This window comes from Danio aesculapii, chromosome 7 (genome assembly GCF_903798145.1).
Source record: "Danio aesculapii chromosome 7, fDanAes4.1, whole genome shotgun sequence".
NCBI lineage: Eukaryota > Metazoa > Chordata > Actinopteri > Cypriniformes > Danionidae > Danio > Danio aesculapii.
In genome coordinates, this window is record NC_079441.1 from 38,689,614 (window position 1) to 38,703,963 (window position 14,350).

General features: G+C 34.7%; 1 protein-coding gene across 2 annotated transcripts in view; it reads left to right on the forward strand.

Moving 5' to 3' along the window:
• Positions 1-14,350, forward strand: part of sorcs2 (sortilin-related VPS10 domain containing receptor 2) — a 309,469-nt gene that overhangs the window by 84,058 nt on the left and 211,061 nt on the right. The window lies entirely within an intron of this gene.

A 14,350-nucleotide genomic window follows, 5' to 3' on the forward strand; every position in this document is an offset into this window, starting at 1 on the left:
GACAGTTTTTAATTTAAAAGAAAAGACGCAGTCGTTTAAATCATGAATGGCTTTGTTTGTGTCTTTTTGCCTGCGTGTGGTCTCACTACATCGAATGTGTTAGCTGAGAGATTGTACATTCTTGCGCAGTGATTCATTTCCATGTCTGGCTTTATAAGAATGACTTTCTGTACAGACTCAGTGAATTATTTTCCCTCTCGATCGTGATTTACTGCCCTTCAATGAAACGGCAAGTTCATTGGAGTGTCGAACAGTGAACTGAAGTCAGTGCTCTGTGCAGTTGCAGTTCGCATGCGGTATGTTTGCCATGGTGCCTTTTTCAATGGTGCCTCTTGTGGCATTGTGTTTGTCCATTCAAGGCTCGTCACAGGCTGGTTGACTTTTCTCTAATAAATGTCACCAACTGGCTGAGAAATGGCATTCTCCCAAAGTTACAAATAGAGAACTTTTGGCACTTTTCGAAAGAATTTGACAAATTACAGGAAAAAAACAGACACATTTTCGAAGTATTGGGAAAAAAAATTGAACAGACAGCTTTTAGAGCAGCCTGGGAAAATATGACTGGAATAATAAATATCCATGTCCACACTGTCCTCTTTGGGTTTTGAAGAGCTTCAGGCTTGAGAGAATGAAACATGCAACATTGCCAGTAGGAGGAGTAGGAGGAAACACAACCACAGACAGACATGGGAAGGTCAGGCGAATCATTACTGGTCCCCGTTGTGTCTTCCTTGAATTAGGTTAGAATTAAGACTGGCCATTAAAATGATCACATTAATTAATACAATATACATTTTCTGGATAAAACAACAGATTAAATATAAAGAGTAAGAGTAAATTTGATTAGATTTAGTATAAAAAAATGATGCATATACAAAACTACATTACAACATCACTAGCTGTAATCATGGTACATTATTGTGCATTTCCAATGTGCAATCTATTCATTATTTTCCTTTGGCTTAGTCTCTATTTCAGAGGTCGGCAGAGTGGAATGAACCGTCAGCTATTCCGGCATATGTTTTATGCAGCTTTCCAGCTGCAACCTACTACTGGGAAACATTCATACATTCATACACTACAGCCAGTTTAGTTTATTCAGTTCACCAATAGCACATGTCTTTGGACTGTGGGGGAAATCGGAGCATCTAAGCGAACAGGGGGCGACAGTGCTAACCACTAAGCCACTGTGCTGAGCACTATTGTGCATTGGTATTATACCAATTTACTATGTGCTTGACATGATACAACACAGAATTCTATGGAAGTCAGTTGTTCATCCTTGTTCAAACAGTCAAAATATTTAAATTAGCATAAATTGAAACAGATGTTGGCATTTTGGGTAATGAACATGCATTTACATCTGCATTTCAATTACTGTCAAATGAGCTTTTTGAAAAGGTAAATCTTATATTAATTAGTAAAACATTCATCTGTTAGCACTGTAAAAAATGCTCTTATTGTTTTTATTTGAATCAAAGGAACTTTTCTAGTTGTCTCAACGTACATCAAACTGACTTTAAAATATTAAGCAGAACTTTTCATAACTTAAACATTTTAGTTGAAACTTGATTAACTCATTAAAATATGTTGAAGTAACTTAAAACCATCAGTTGTCATGACATTTGTCATGCAATTTTTTTTACAGTGAGGGAAGTGTTCTAAAAAATCAGTCTGATGCTAAAACCATAATTAATTCATCTAGTCTGGTTTCTACAATTTGACCCAGGAGCAAAAATCTGCATTTTAAAATGTGTATCTTTTATCATAGATTTAGGCTGATTTGAAAATGACTGTGATCATTTTTGGCAATATAACCCATTAAATCAAGGTCCCTTTTAAGGCAAGTCATTTCACTTGGCGGTCATCTTTGAAACACCTCTTTCTGCCTGAATGGGGAAACAAAGCCTCCAAACAAAAGTCTCCAAAACCGTTTGCCAAACTAACGATTACATTACATATTTGGAATCACCAATAAAATGTAACAACAACATCTGTCTTATAAGTTTCGTTTCTAAACATTCGAATCAGACAAAATCTCCATTTTTTCAAGGGGCCCAAGCTAATGCGCATGCGCACTCAAAATTAACAAAATCCCGACACCAACTTCATTTATGCTCGTTCTGCACATCATCATCCTCTGGATAATGCTTCGTCTGACCGTGCTGCTAATTAATGTAACTAGTGTTATTAACAACTTGGTCTCCTCCAGAAATGACAGCAACTTTTTTTTACAGTACAAGTTTGTGTGCATTTGAGTAGCTGCTGACAGGACGGATTCATACAGATTACAAAACCAAAAAAAAACTTCTGTTTTCAAGTGCACTTTGGTTCATTTAAAAGTATAGATTTCAAGCTGTATGTGGATATTTTTCTTATGTCTGTGAAGCAAGTAATTGCTGAGATTCCAGTGCGTGTGTTGACCACCAAACTGTCATAAAAGCACATGTCTGGTCTGAGCTTTTCTCCTGGAGAAACATCAGTCTATAGCGATCGATGATTAGCTCCTGTACTAGTAGGCGGGGCTTCATTCGCCAGATCGACCATTACACTTTTCCCCATTTAAAACTATAGGAGTGACATGTCTTGTGTATTCTACAGTATTTGATTAAATGTGTGTCTTCTGGTCTATAAAACAAACGAACAAAAAAACGAACCAACAAGATCAACATTAACATCAGCATATCCAAAGAGTGGGTTGAGAACAATAGTCAGTGAAAATAATAATTACTTACATATTTGATAAATATATTTATATTATTATATAAATTATATATATATATATATATATATATATATATATATATATATATATATATATATATATATATATATATATATATATATATATATATATATATATATATATATATATATATATATATATATATATATATATTATTTATGATTCTCAGTGTCTGACGCACCTGCACTCTGTCTCATCCTATAATTAGTAGCTGATTTATAGTATCCATGAAAGGCACCCTGATGTGGAAGTGCTGTATACTTGCTGCCTTTCAAGCAAGTCTTTCCCAGCATGTGATGTACTGCAGATATTTCTAGACTAAGATTTAGATGTAGCTAAAACCAGTATGCCAAGCTGATATTCTGGGCTGATGGCCAGTGTGTTGGTATAAATGCTCCGGGATCAGAGCTCTTTCTCTTTGTGTGATCTCTGATGGAGCGTCTGTCTGTCTTTTGCCGTGCGGTGGACTGATTGATGGCTAGCGATCCTCCTGCCTCTATCGCCATTACTCACAGCAGCAGAAATCGTTTCTCCCCCAAGCTGAACTGTGACCCCTCGTCACACAGCAGAACAGATGGAGAGACAAACTGTAGACCTGCCTTTTCTTTAGTGACAGCGTTTTGTGTCACTGAAGAAAAAAAAGCCTCCTGACTTATGGATAAATGATTTATGCGTAAGGGCTTCTGCGACACAGCTCAGAAGGCTACGAGAGGTGCTTTTATACTGTTCGTATCTTGGCATGCCAAATCTGTGTGTATAATGCTTGAGGCATTTATCTGCTTTTATGCAGGACAGGGATGGTGACAAATCCCAGTGATCTCTGCTGAGGTTTGAGAAAGAAAAGCTCCAGTGTCTCTATTATGCTTTTTTTTTTTTTTTAACGCATACTGCTTTAAGCATAAGTAGCAGTACATATGAGAGAGAGAACTATTTACAAACACTTTCTTTTTTCATTTTTTATTTGAAAATGAAAATATGAAAAATTTATTTGCTGCCAAAAGTCATTTAAACTTACATCACATGAAACTGACATAAAATATCACATTAAATTAAAATAAAGTAAAAAATAAACACCAATTCAACTTATTTTATTCTTACAGTATCATAACAACATATCATCATGGCTAATCAATCACATCATTTTTGCAGTGCTGTGTTTGTTTCTATTGTTTTTTCTGTTATTAATACATGAGAATGTTGACACAGTATCAAACAAAAATAAAAAAGAAAGACATACATGTATATGTTATACATGTATGTCATGTATGTTATACATTAATGCCGTACTGTTATTAGGAAACGTGTACTTTGTCATAAATTAAAAATTCCATCACTCTTAATGCAAATTCAAGTTACCGACCTCATTTAGAATGACTGTATAGACCACAGCTCAAATGTTTTAGAAGAGTAGGATTTTAAATATTTTTTAAACAACAAATCTGCAAATTAGAGTGATTTGTGAAGGATCACCTGACTGTATAATTATACAAAAAAATATAGTCACAGGAATTAAGTGAAGTTTATTTATAAACTAATTTCGAGAGGATTACGTGCTTATGATTGACCACAGCTGGTCCTGCATTAGCAACACATGATTTACCATTCGGATGATTCCTAACTCACGTATGTTTCTGGTAATAGACGCTCCTGTGTGGAGTTTACTTGTTCTCCCCTTGCTCACGTTGGGTTCCCCCGGGCTCTCCAATTTCCTCCCACAGTCCAAAGACATTCGCCATAGGTGAATTGACCAAACCAAATTGGCATCATTGATGAGCTCTTAATCAGCAATCCCTAATCGCCTTCAACCATTAAAAAGCAGGGGAGTTCTCGAGACCTAGCTAACCTACTTCTTGCCTGTCCGGGCTTGAGGATCTTTTGAGCTCAGGGCTCTCTCTCGGGACAGCATGCCAAACACGCCTTATAATTATTCATCAGCTAAGTGTGAACTCTTGATTTACATTTTAAAATATATTCAAATAGAAATCTGTTATTTTATTTAATTTTATAAAATGTAAAATTCTTACTTTTCTAAAACCTTTGGCCAGTAATGTGTGTTTAATTGTTAAATTTATAGTTTTGTTGTTGTTGACCAAAATGTCACTATGACTTGATTTACAGGCACAGTTGTATCATGACACCAACCTCATTTATGGTCGTTCTACACATTATAATCCTCTGGAAAATGCTTCGTCTGACCACACTGCTCTTCTGAAGTAATTAACAACTTGGTCTCCTCCAGAAATGACAGCGGCTTTTTGTTTACAATTTGTGTGCGTTTGAGTAGTTGCTGTCATGTGATGTGCATTTGAGAGGACGGATTCATACAGATTACAAAACTTCTGTTTTTCAAGTGCATTTTGGTTCATTTAAAAGTAGAGATTTTAAGTAGAGATTTCAAGTTTTATGTGGATATATTTCTTATGTATGTGAAGCAAGTAATCGCTGAGATTCCAGTGCGTGTATTAACCATCAAACTGTCGTAAAAGCACACATCTGGTCTGAGCTTTTCTCCCAGAGAAACATCAGTCCATAGCGATCGATGATTAGCTCCTGTACTAGTAGGCAGGGTACTAGTATGTCACAACTTGCATTTCTAAATAAAACAATAAAATAATTTTTTATTGCGACTGGAAGGGCATACGCTGTGTAAAACCTATGCCAGAATAGTTGGTGGTTCATTCCGCTGTGACGACCCATGAATAAGGGACTAAGCCGAATGATAATTAAGGAATGAATTTCTCATTCTCATTTCCCTAGTTTTTTTTTTATTTAGGTTTTTTGCTGTCATTATGCTCAAAGCTAGAGTTGATGACTGCATTATCATCTGAGTTTAACTATCATCATAATACAGACCCCTCATATTTAGCAAATACCCAAATTATATAATACTAATTGTTATATTTTACATTACAATGTTGTAATCCATAAAATCGCTCAAAGAGTGTTCTCATATATAGTTCAGTTATTTTGCTTCTAGATTGCTTTAAATTAATGCTGACATTTTAAGTCATAAAAGTCATAAAAAAAGGGTTTTGTCACATACTGTATTTACTGTAGGCGCATATACAAAACAATGCACTTGGCTAAATGTGCTCTTTGTACAGTATGTGCACACGTGATGGTATTTTTATCAGCTGAGAACTCGTGAAGAGCTTACAAAATGTGTAAAGAAGTGAGAAAAACAGCACCAGGAACTCTATGCAAAGATGTTGTTGCAAGAAGAGAAATTTCTGATGACTGTACTGTACCGTGTACCGGCTTTACTAAAAGGTGTCATTACCTCACCTCCACCTTTTTCAACACTGTAAAATCTATGAGCTACTTTGCTTTTAAAAAGTGAGTAAACCTGTTTCCTTAGAAGTGACAAGATGACTTTACTTAAAAAAATTGAGTAAGCCTGATGTAACTTGGAGCTGTTAGGTTGACTTAACCTAATTTTTATAATTATGTACATGGCTCATTTATGCATAAACGTTAATGCAATAGACTTACTTTTTGAAAGTAAATTCAACTAATTGCTTTTTAAAGCAAAACATATTTGAACACAAAAGAAGACATTTGCCATTTACTTATTTTGCTATGAATGTCAGTGGCTTCACTGTTTTCAGCATTTTTGAGTACAGTACAAAAGTTGAGGGCGAGTAAACAGTGAGAACGTTTTCAAGTGTAGGTGTACCATCCCTTATAATAGAATCAAAATATATTATTATTCATTTTTGCCTGTTTCTCAAAAGCAGTAAATACTTCAAATATTTATAAAATAAAAACTGATTATGTCACTACTCCACAGCAGGGATCAACCTGACAGGTGTAAAATAGACCAAATGTAAACTCTTGTGACAGGCTGACCATAGTGATTCACAGTTTGGATAATTGATCTTTGAGTGATCACAAGCCTCTCAATAAGAGGCTCTTCTTTTGTCCTCTGTGTCGATTTTACTATATCTCTCCCTCTTTACTTTTTCATGTCTGCTCTCACTTCCTCTTGGTAAACAGATAAACCAAGTGCCTGCCAACAGTTTTTGTGTGTAGTTGGTTAATAATAATAATAATAATAATAGTAATAATAATAATAATAATAATAATAAAAATAATAATACATTTTTTTATAATGCGCTTTTCTAAAACCCAAAGAGCTACAACAACAAAGAAATCAAACATGCAATAAAATACAAGTATACATAAAAAAGTTCTAAAATATGAAAACAAAATAATCAAGAATCTAAATTTTAAAAAGAATCTAAGAATCTAAATTTTAAGTCTTAAAAATATGAGTTTTTAGCATCTTTTTAAAACTAGCTAGTGTGGAAGCATTTCTTACAGAAGGTTGTGACATGTAAGGACACAAATATGCATAATGACATGGGTATGACACGAGTATTACAAAAAGGAGACATTTGAGGAAATTGTTTCATGTCCCCATTTTTAATAGGTTTAAAAAACACATACAGTTATTTTTTGTAGTTGAGAGAATAGAAATTCACACAGTTTCATGTGAGGGGTAGGGTTAGGTGTAGGGGCGTACAGTTTGTAGAGTATAAAAACCATTACACTTATGGAATTCCACATGAAAAATATCTGAACCATAAAACAGTGAAGTGTATTCCAATGTATACTGTATATTGTAGAATCTACAACACTTTTTATTGAATGCTCAGCATACTGTAATAATAACTATAGTAGACTGATAAACTAATAAATGCTATACTATACTTTAGTTTTTTTTACTGTATACACTCACAGGCCACTTTATTAGGAACACCTGTCCAACTGCTCATTAACGCAAATTTCTGATCAGCTAATCACATGCAGCAACTCAATGCATTTAGGCATGTAGACATGATCAAGACAATTTTCTGCAGTTCAAACTGAGCATCAGAATGGGGAAAGAAAGGGGATTTAAGTAACTTTGAATGTGGCATAGTTGTTGGTGCCAGAAGGGCTGGTCTGAGTATTTCATAAACTGCTGATCTACTGGGATTTTCACACACAACCATCTCTAGGGTTTACAAAGAATGTTCAGAAAAAAAAGAAAATATCCAGTGAGCGGCAGTTCTGTGGGCGCATTGATGCCATAGGTCAGAGGAGAATGGCCAGACTGGTTAGAGCTGATAGAAAGGCAACTCAAATAGCCACTCATTACAACCGAGGAATGCAGAAGAGCATCTCTGAACGCACAACACGTCCAACCTTGAGGCGGATGAGTTACAGCAGCAGAAGATCACACCGGGTGGCACTCCAAGAACAAGAAACTGAGGCTACAATTTACACAGGGTCACCAAAATTGGACAATAGAAGATTGAAAAAACGTTGCCTTCTCTGATGAATCTCGACTTCTGCTGTGACATTCGGATGGTAGGGTCAGAATTTGGCATCAACAACATGAAAGCATGAATCCATCCTGCCTTTATATCAATGGTTCAGTCTGGTGGTGGTGGTGGTGTAATGGTGTGAGGGATGTTTTCTTGGCAGACTTTAGGCCCATTACTGTAGTACCAACTGAGCATCGTATCAATGCAACAACCTACCTGAGTATTGTTGCTGACCATGTCCATCCCTTTATGACCACTGTGTACTCATCTTCTGATGACTACTTCCAGCAAGATAACACAGCATGTCATAAAGCACGAATCATCTCAGACTGGTTACTTGAACATGACAATGAGTTCACTGTACTCAAATGGCCTACACAGTCACCAGAACTACATCCAATAGAGCACCTTTGGGATGTGGTGGAACGGGAGATTCTGAAGGCAATAGGGGGTCCAACCCGGTACTAGTAAGGTGTACTTAATAAAGTGGCTAGTGAGTGTATTTAGTGGTTAAAAACAGTATTTGGTCATCTGTTTATATAACTATAGTTGTTACATTACTATAGCAACTATAGAATTGCCACAACAAATAAATTCAAGTACTTTACAATAGTATGGTTCAAAAACAATGTATTATTCGCTATAAATGACTATGGGATTTTTCATGTGGGATGTTCCCACAGTTCAGAAAAACAAACCTCTGAATACTTGTGTGTGTGTGTGTGTGTGTGTGTGTGTGTGTGTGTGTGTGTGTGTGTGTGTGTGTGTGTGTGTGTGTGTGTGTGTGTGTGTGTGCGTGTGTGTGTGTGTGTGTGTGTGTGTGTGTGTGTGTGTGTGTGTGTCGCTTTCCTTGACTCTCAGCTGATGTCAGCTTTGTTGTTGCTCAAGTTAAATGATGTGAAGATTATTCTCCGCATGCTGATGTCAGTAATGAGTTCAGTGGGCTTTGCTTTGCTCTAAGCCGCTGATCATCAGTTGTTCTTTTCCTCAAACTGTGTTTCCGTGATGGCGGTGAGTGAAAGGCTTTTCTGCCAGTGCTTCATTAGTGTTATACTGCAGACAGCTGGATGCAGACAGACTCTTTCCAAAGGCCACCATCTGACGCCAGTGTGGGGGCACTCGAACCCCTGTGTACATGGAGAAAACTGATGCCAGAAGAGCAGAAATTTGCTGCGGATAGCTAATATGTTTGATTAGCTTCATCTAAATTTAAGGGATGGTGGTTGTATTAATGGATAAGGCGTTGTTGATCGCACTTCAGCTGTCTTGTGTCTTGTTTTCTGAATGCTGATCACTTTTCCAGCATTGACAAATGTTTTATTCATCTCAAGAATCCTAGATGGAAAATGATACTTGGTTATTCTTCCAGACACAGCTGTGTTTGCGGTAACAGTAAGGGTCGTTTTCTTCAGTATTCCCAGAGAAATAGGCTCTTTAAATTAGTTACAGATCACATCTGCTAAATGGTTATGTTCTTGACAAATTATGGCATGAATGGCCAAGAGGATGTTTGGGGGCCTGAAATGCTTTTCAGATTTGTTTTTGATGATAGAGGCTGATGATAGACAGAGAGAAGGACAGAGGGAGAAAGGAAATGAACATGATGTGTGCAGTAGTAAAGCACAAGAAGCAGACTGTGCTTTAGCAGTTTTGATAATGATCAGATGGATGGTTTATGTTGGAGTCACAAAGAAAAATCTAACTAAACAAACAAACATGACAGCATTGATTCACACGCACTCTTTAAAGATTAGCAGTCAACTAGAAAGGCATATTTAGATGCTTGTGGATACAACATAAAACATATTAAAATATTAAGTAGCTTGAATGTTTTCAACTTGTTTTCAACAATCATTACAAATATCTGTAGAAATATTTTACCATACTTATGCTTTAACATACTTTTGAACAAATAAATGTAGCCTTGACAATCATTTTAAAACATGAAAAATCTAAGCAACCCCTCATTTTGAAATGTGATTTTTTTTTTTGTTACAGCAAATTACAGCTTGCAGGAATGTGTTTTTATTTGATAAAAGCTCTGAATGTGGCACTTAAAGGAATGATGACACTTATTCTCACGCTGGAGCTCATATTAAACTTAAATTAGTCAACACTCAGAGATTTGCAGCAGCTGAACTTCGTTTCAATAAAAATTAGTTAGAACAAAAATATTTGGCCTTTAAAAAAACAATTAATTTATAAGAATAAATGTGCATTGCATACTGAATTTCATAGATCAACGGAAAAAAAAACAAACAGATTATATGCCTTTCAAATATGTTGATGGAACTGCAGAAATAAGAAACAGGTGTTCAGTTTGAGTCCTACTATGCTAAAAAGTAAGAAATATTTTTAATAGCTTTTGTTAATAATTAAAATTTAAAAATATGTAGAATATATTTATATGTAATTGATAAATTATATCCCTTTCTTTTTTTCCATTTATTTTTTATTAATGTTCTTTATTTAATTTATTTTCTCATTTAATCCTTCTTGTTAAGGAACGTGAAGTGATTTTGTTAATTATAATAAAACTGTACATGCTGGTTCTTGTTAATAAAGCAAAAAAAAATTATAATATAAAAAAAAAAATACGCTAACAGTTGAGGATCCACACGCAGCTTAATAAGAAACAGGTCAACAGGTAGCAAACGGTAGCAGGGTAATCCAGAAACAAAGTCAAAAACTGGCAAATGGTCGGTACAGACACCGAAAACAATGGAAACAATAAAACAAGGCAAAGGGTCAAAATACAGCTACAAGACAAGAAGATGCTTCTTACAGCGAGTTACAGGATAACAAGACTCAGCAATGTGTGTTGCAAAGAAAGGTGTCTTTATAGTCCAGGTAATGATTCAATGCTGAGCTTCAGCTGTGTGCGTGTGTGTGTGTCATCTGTGTGATCTGGAACAGGTGTGTGTGAGGTGCATGATGGGAGTTGTAGTTCATATCAGAACATATCGATCGCCGGTAATCGTGACAATTTCAGTGTTTTAAAAATATATTTTAAAACACACAAAAGGCTAAATGTATTTGGTGTATTTTTGAAAATGTATTTTTACATAATAGCATTTAAAATGTGATTTACATAATTATTTGTTAGAAAATACATTAAAATGTTTCAAGAATATCTAAAGCAATTAACAAATATCTTAAACAATCAAAAAAAATAAACAACTAAATAAATAAAATAAATAAATAAATAAACAAATACTTATACTTCTTGCTTGTCAGTTTAACAGACACTAATCAGAGCTATATTATATTTGTTAAGTGGTACATAATTTGTACAGTTGCACATAAGATATATTTTTTTACTCTTAAGTATCCTGCATCTCCATCCACATTCTATTGTAAGGATGCAAATATATTTTCCAGACCCTGAAATTCATTTTGGTATATGAAGATTGAAAATAGAGACATTTTATATTTCAGAAATCCATTTTATTGAGCCTCGCAATTAAAAATATACAGTTAAAGTCAGAATCATTAGCCTCCCTTTGAATTGTTTTTCTTTTTTAAATATTTCCCAAACAATGTTTAACAGAGCAAGGAATTTCCACAGTATGTCTGCTAATATTTTTTCTTCTGGAGAAAGTCTTATTTGTTTTATTTCGGCTAGAATAAAAGCAGTTTTAATTTTTTTATTAACCATTTAAAGGTCAAAATAATTAGCCCTTTTAAGCTACAGTATATATATATATATATATATATATATATATATATATATATATATATATATATATATATATATATATATATATATATATATATATATATATATATATATATATATATATATATATTTGATTGTCTGCAGAACAAACCATCGTTATACAATACTTTACCCTAAACTGCCTAGTTAACCTAATTAACCTAGTGAAGCCTTTAAATGTCACTTTAAGCTGTATAGAAGTGTCTTGAAAAATATCTAGTCAAATATTATTTACTGTCATCATGGCAAAGATAAAATAAATGAGTTATTACAACTATTATGCTTAGAAATGTGTTGAAAAAATCTTCTCTCTGTTAAACAGAAATTGGGGTAAAAAATAAACGTGGGGGGGTGGGGGGGTTAATAATTCAGGGGGTTTAATAATTCTGACTTCAACTAATATTAGCATATATTGAAATGCATTTTAGCCTGAAAAAAGGGATTTATTACTGTATGGGATGAATCACTGTGCAAGCCTAAAATAGCTCTTGGCTTGTACACAAGCTCCATAAACCACTGCTTTCGTCTCACACTCTTCTGACCTTTAGCGCCTCTGTTGTCTTCAGAGGGAGGGACAAACTCAGGGCAAAACCCCTCTCAGCCGATCCCTCCAGCAAAGCCCTAAGGCTGGTCCAGTCCACACGCGTCCTGCCACAGTCCAATAGCAACCTGTCAGTCTCCCAGCCAAGGGCCTGAGTCTTTCTGACCCTTTTTCATGGCGATGCTTCTCCGCTGGGCTTTGCTGTCAGAGATTCAGTATGTGAGGCAGTGAGGAAAGATAAAGGAGACACACAGACACAAGTCAAACCCCTTCACTCACACTCAAACCCAGCCATCCTGCTAACATGAATAAAAGATTCAAGAGACTTTACACCTCGTTCTGGCTTTTATACCTCAACCGACAGACCAGAGGAAGGCATTGTTCGTGTGTGTTCTCGACTAATCATGTGTTTTATATCGGTTAATGCACTGAGGAGAAATCATTTATCATTTTGACTACAGCAAGTGCTGGAATTGAAACTGTTTGGTAAAGAGAAATAGTGTGACACACTGCAGAGAGAATCTTTTTTTTCATCTGTGTTGTGTTGATTGAAGTAATTACTGCCAACCTAATCAGCAAGATAGCTGGGGTGTTTTTAAAGCTTTGCTCGCACTTGAATACGACAGCGAACGAAAATACAAACAGAAAGCCTTCAATATAAATGATAATTATCAAGATGGCAATATTTACATTAATTATTAGACCTAATGCAATCATGCATTAAAAATATATATATTTGCTGCTTGTTCAAACTACTCATTTAAATGAGCTGAATCAAAACAATTCTTGAGTTTTTTGTTCAATCCACTTAAATTTGTAAAAGCAATTAAGTCAACTTGAAAACATGAAGGAATTGTGTTGAAAGACAATGTTTGTTACAGCGTTTTCTTAATGGTTTGGATAAAAGCATATTAAAATGCAAATGAATATACGTTTAGATAACTGAGAAAAGCTATGTGTTTTCTGTAAATGTTGTTGGTTCACGTGCATGTGCTGATGTGTGATGTTCTGTATTATTTTGTTACATTAGTTAAAGGCTGTAACAGCTAATATAAATGTGTATATATAATAAAGTTAATCTAAATTTTTCTTCATTGATTGATTGTGTGCACAGTGCACATCTCTATAGCCAAAGCATTTCTATAGACAAATTAATTTGAACAAAAATGCATTTGACATTAGGCATGGGATGATGACTGGTTTAAGGGTTTAGGCCATTTAGAAAAGTGAAGTTTTTAAAACCGCCAAAATGTTTGACCATACCGTACCTGAGGTAAATGTACTTTTCTGTGTTTTTTACGACTATTTGATTTAGTTTTTTAGGGTAACAGTATCTCCAGCAGAAAAGGATCCTCCACATCAAAAGTTACTGATCAGCTCACTAAGAAACATCTCAAAAACAAATCTCTTATAAACCAATATCCAATCAAGCTATAGAGCTGAAAGTGCAGTGGCTTTACTTTAGATCCAAAGAAAAGAAACATCTCTAAAGATGCCCTTTTTAAAACTAGTGAAGCCTGCAGAGGTCAATTATGTATTTTAATTATTTAGCCTGACGTGTTTAGTGTTCCAATTTTATTTTTAGATGTTCCTTAAAATAAAATATATTGTGTTCAGTAGGCTGGAACATTGTTTTTTTACTCAGACATTTAAAAAGAACATATTTTAGAACAGTAATCAGAATATCGTGAAACCATGAATTTTTTTACCATCAAAATCTTATATTGGCCCATGCCTATACGACATATGTTGGAGATTTCTATAGACAAATTTCTTAAGACATATGGTACAGGACACAGTGAGCTGCAGGAAAAGTGGAATAACGGCAATAATTCTGATTAAATAGATTTTCTTTTTAGAAATTAATTGTAGATTTTAAATTAAATTACTCATCTTCATCATGACCAGTAAACATCATCAGTGATTATTCTAATCCAGTTGAATGGCTTAGATTGTGCTATGCAGTTACAGGTTGTAAAACTGCAAACCAGTTATAGGTAATGTTTCTGTATATTAGGCATCACTCTCTGCAT